A 5678-nucleotide genomic window follows, 5' to 3' on the forward strand; every position below is an offset into this window, starting at 1 on the left:
ATAAAATGCATTTTGTGAAAAATGCATATCATTACGCATATACATTTTAAAATGCATTAGTATTTTAACACTAGTGGTTTATATTTGTGCAATATGCATTTAAAAATGCAAAATAGGTGGTTATAATTGATTATTTGTAAACTTTTCTAAAAGAGGCTCCCTAACCCAATTTCTTGATTGTTAATCTGCCTTTGTTATTCTTCCCTAGTCTAACTAAATGATTGAATTTACAGAGAAATAAAGTGACCGAGTTGGTTAACAAACATCGCAGTAAAGAAGGCAAAAAATTGTGGCCTATTGATTCGCCGATTCAAGTTATGGACTGCCCCCAACAAGAATCATCGTATGCCCATAGTCCCAATACTTTTAAAGTTTCTGTAAATTATTGACTCATTATGAGGACTCTAATATCAATTATGATTTCAGGGTGGACTGTGCAATTTATGTATGCAAGTTCATGCAATGGTCGTATAAGAAAAACAATGCCTTCTTATTCACAGCAAGTAATTGTGGAGAAAAAATTCAAAAAGCTCGTGCAAAGTTGACATACAAGCTCCTGTCTGACAAGAAAAGAAGTTGGAGCTTAATGCCTGAATAAAATGCAGTGATTGGAAAGGAAGAATGAATCAATTGAAACTGAGTGTTTCGATTTTGGATTTTAAGTTTAGTTTATAATGTATGTAAACTTGAAAGTTTGGAATTACTGTAAATTGTTCCACTAGAAATTTGATTCCTACATCGATGCTTCTGACAAACACACACTTTGATGTTATATTAGGGAATCATTTCGATGTGCATGGACTTTGCCATTGTTTATATAGGATCTACTGCATTTCTTTGCAATTAAAAGATAATTGTTGGCATTCTTGAATAATCTATAAGCTACCAACATATAGCTAACTAATATACACAAAAAAGACAATTAACTCAATGAGAAAATATTCTACATTACAATGCTACGTTGAAAACTATACATGTTTACTTACAATACCTACAAATATCGTTGCAGTACTTTGGAAAACTTCACATTTATTTTTCTTCATCTCAGCACGAATTCAAACTATAAATCAAAGTAATGGAGGTCAAAAACAAGCTCTGCATTTCAAAATGCTAAGCAACATGACAGAGCTACTACTAAACCCCAAACCCACTAAACACCCATAAATCCTAAACACTAAACCCTAAACCAACTAAAACCTAGACCCTAAACTCTAAACCTAGTAAACAATAAACCCTTCAACACCTAAACAATGCTATGCAATTCACATTTTTTGCTGCACATTTTAAAATGCATTCACATTTTCTTGTTGTACATATAAAAACACTAAACCACATTTTAAAATGTGATTCCCAAATTTTGCAAATTTTTTAAAACAATGACTTCATAGTTTAACCCTAAAGCCCTAAAAACTTAACCTTAAACTACCTAATCAATAAACCAAAAATCATTAACTTTGAACCCTACACCCTAAATACCTAAACCATATACTTCAATTCACAAATTTTGCTATGCATTTTAAGAAGCAAATTACAATATTTGCACTGCATTTTAAAATGCAATCTTTGTCTTGTCTTGGTGCAAATAATTCGTAATTCAAAATTAACATCGTCAAGAGTAACCAAAATTTGACAACTCTCACAATTTTCTTAAAGTATATGAACATAAACAAGAAACAAACTTTAATACAAAAATAATATAACACCAATCAATTGATATAACAAATCCCATATATATAGAAAAGAAATAAAACAAATAATACATAAATGTTAATAAATTGACTAAGATATTTCTACAGGACAAGTAGCACGATTGTGATAAACCTTTTGATTGCACCTACTGCACTTGCGAAACTTCCTAATTTTCACACCTTTACTCTCTATTCTTTTGTTCCTTCTACGACCTGGAGTTCTCCTAGTTTCAAGGGGCAAAATATGAGCATCTTTATTCACCTCTAGCGGCTTCTCGTAATCAGGAACCGGCTCAATGGCATGTGAGTACGACTCACGAAATGCATTCACTAAAAAATATGAATCATAGAACTTATAAACATCTTCACCAATCCGTAAAATGCATTGTAAAGCATGCGCACAAGGAAACCCTTGAATAAGGCAACGTCCACAACTGCACCTAAAACAACTCAAATCAACACAATGAGACCGCTCAGAGTGAACTTCAAACACAAAATCAGATGATTTTGTCACTTTCCATGTCCGACCTACAGTAATGTTCTGAGCCAACACCTTCTCCATTTTAGGACACAACTTAGAACTCCATCCCCTACATTTTTCCCGATGCTTAGACATTATATCCATAATCTTAATACGAATTTTATCAACCATTGATGTAACCGGCATGTATCGTTCAGCAGCTATCCAAGAATTGAAACATTCGGCAATATTCGAACACATCTCTCCGTACCTTATTCAAAAAGAAAATTTTACCAATAAATAATTAAATTAGATAATTAAAAAAAATAAAAATAAAAATAAAATAGTAGAATATTAAAATGTATCCAAATAACAATACTTAACATGATTAAGTATTATGAAAAACAGAATTACAATAATAGAAATAAGTACCTATTTCCTAGAAAATATGCATTAGCCCAATTCTCAAAAGGCACATCCTCATTCAAATAATTATAAACTCCACTGCTAACAAGTCTTAAAACCTCCATGGCTTTCATGAATTCATCATGAGTTGCAGCATAAGCACAATCTGTAAACAACTTCTCAATGTAGGAACGCTTTGTATCCATGCTTGAGACTTTTGATACTACATTCTTCTTTAGATGCCAAAGGCAGAAACTATGGTATGAGTCAGGAAAAACCTTTGGGATATATGTAACCAACCCATGATGCCTATCAGAAAAAAAAAATGTAATTCTCCTTTGCGGCGAAACAACCTTCATCAAATTTTCTAAAAATCACTCCCAATTTGCGTCATCCTCTGAAACTACTATTGCAAAGGCCAATGGAAATATCCCTGAGTTCATAATTGAAATACTTAGTAGCAATCATTTAAGTAACAACATTAAAAAAAATAAAAAAAAGTAAATAATTTGATGCTCAATATTAAAGCAAAATTACATACTATTTAACTAAAACATCTATAAAATGAATTTTGAACATACCTTGATCAACATTTTTCGATGTTGCCGATAACAAACAACCCTTGTATTTCGCCTTCAAAAAAGTGTCATCCAAGCAGACCATAGGACGGCAATAATTAAACCCATGAATACATGCCTCAAATGATATAAAAAGTCTCACAAACTGGCGTGTATTCTTGTCCAACTCCAACTGAATATGACTACCAGGGTTGGTTCTCTGTAAAGCATCAGTATACCATTCCAACAGTGTATAAGAAAAAGCATCATCCCCATATACCTCCTTCATAGCCAATTCTTTACCTGTGTACGCATAATAATAATTTAAATCCAATCCATAATCTCTTTTGAATTCTTTTATTATGTCTTTGGGTTTCAACAGCGAGTTGTCCCTCACTTGATAAATAACAACACTCTTCACAAGTTGACTCGTCATCCTAGGATTCAATGAATCCTTAAAACCAACACCACATATATGATTAGGTTCTATTTTAGTAATTTCAAATAATTGGGTAATCTTAAACCTCGCAGTTGCACGAATTCTCCAAGGACACCCCATCTCCATATAGTTACCACAAACCGCAGTCACTAAATAGGGGTTATTCTTTTTCAGCTTGTAAACAAATCCATTTTCATTGCAATATTTGAATAAAATATTCCTAAATTCAACCGCACCACCAGAAAACCTTTGTCCAACCCGGCCCAGTAATCAATGTTGCCCACAAACTAGATTTCAAAGGCTTGCATACTTCCGGAGTTGGTGCAAACAACATGGTACAATTCTCAATCTCATCACAAATCAAAGTTTGAATTGAGTCATCCAAACCAACAAAAATCTTAAAGGAGGAAATCCCTTTTGCACAAAGAAATAAAACTAATGATTGTAACTCTGAATGAGTATCAATTGAATACTTTTTCTCATCACGAATAAAATAAAGCTTACAAGCCAATGGGGTAACATCTCTCCATTTATCATATATGTTGCGCTTTAGTGCGCTAACTGTAGAATCCAACCCAATACGAATAGCAAGTGTATCATACAGATATGATATCACAGCAAAAACATGATTACCCTTTTGAATTGTATGTGTATCAGTATTTTCCATTGCAACTGCACGGAAAAAAAAACGTTCTTATTATGTTTGTATGAAATATGAGTGAATTAACAATTCAAAACAATTCCATTTCAACACAATATGCACTTATATGAAATATGAGTGAAATAACAATGCATTTTAAAATGAGAAAAGAGTCTGACCTTATTAATACCGGAGTATTGACAAATTTTTTGAACACTGAGATTGTGGAAGAAATAAATTAGAAATAAAAAGAAGGAATTTAAGTGAAGAATATAAATTTTGAAACTGTGAAGTAGTTTTTTTTTCTATCAAAAACGGTTAAAGGGTAAAAAGAGAAGACGGAAAAGTTTGAAAAAAAAGGTTTCGGGGGTGGTCTCGAGTCGTATCCCCAATTTCGAAAACATTTTTAAAATAACGACTTTTAGTAATGAAAAAGTCCAAAATGGTATTAAAATCCAAAAATAATATTTCCAGGTCTTTAAAAGTAATTTTGTTTTTGAAGTAGCTCTGTAGCCCAATTTCTTGATTGGGGATACGACTCGAGACCACCCACGAAACCTTTTTTTTCAAACTTTTTCGTCTTCTCTTTTTACCCTTTAACCGTTTCTTATAGATAAAAAAAAAAATTAAAAAAAAAAACTACTCCACAGTTTCAAAATTTATATTCTTCACTTAAATTCCTTCTTTTTATTTCTAATTTATTTCTTCCACAATCTCAGTGTTCAAAAAATTTGTCAATACTCCGGTATTAATAAGGTCAGACTCTTTTCTCATTTTAAAATGCATTGTTGTTTCACTCATATTTCATATAAGTGCATATTGTGTTGAAATTGAATTGTTTTGAATTGTTAATTCACTCATATTTCACTCATTGTCTTCAATTGTTGCCTCTCCTATCAGTTTTTTCTCTTCATCATTTAAGGCAAGTATACATTTTTCTGAAACCTGCAAATATTTGTATAATCAACATTATTCAGTATAAAAATAAAATTGTATTTTGGTTACAATCACTAATCAATATACTAGCTATAGTTAAGCCAAATATATATTATATTACAAATTTGTTGCCTTGTTATTTGGCAAGTTCAGTAGCATCTCCTTGGATATTGCTTTAGTCATTTTTGTTAAGTCCCATCTTGCAACACGTGGATAGGTGATTGCATCTATTTGTAGTGGCTGAATTACTGATGTGTGCTCACACACCCAATACTACAGTGCGAAAAAATTATTAAAAACAAATTAACAAGTAACCTAGGTATTATAGCTAGATTATTGAGATATAAGATTACTTACCAGAAGCTGCAAAACACATCCTGTAACTTTTGTAGGCTTTGAGCGATGGCTTCTTATTCTGCTCATTAAATCATGCTGGATTACAGAAGGCCAGCAGATGCCCTTAATGGTATCAAAATCATCAACATGTTGGATAAATGAGCTTACTAATGTCCCTGCAGCACTTGGGAAGAAGATGGTTGCAGTCATGTACATT

At 32.2% G+C, this 5678-nt stretch overlaps 1 pseudogene; it reads right to left on the bottom strand.

Moving 5' to 3' along the window:
• Positions 1 to 1779: 1779 nt before the first annotated feature.
• On the bottom strand, positions 1780 to 3402 carry LOC147521322 (uncharacterized; annotated as a pseudogene).
• Positions 3403 to 5678: the final 2276 nt, after the last annotated feature.

The sequence above is a fragment of the Coptis chinensis genome, chromosome 1 (assembly GCF_015680905.1).
Source record: "Coptis chinensis isolate HL-2020 chromosome 1, ASM1568090v1, whole genome shotgun sequence".
Lineage (NCBI taxonomy): Eukaryota > Viridiplantae > Streptophyta > Magnoliopsida > Ranunculales > Ranunculaceae > Coptis > Coptis chinensis.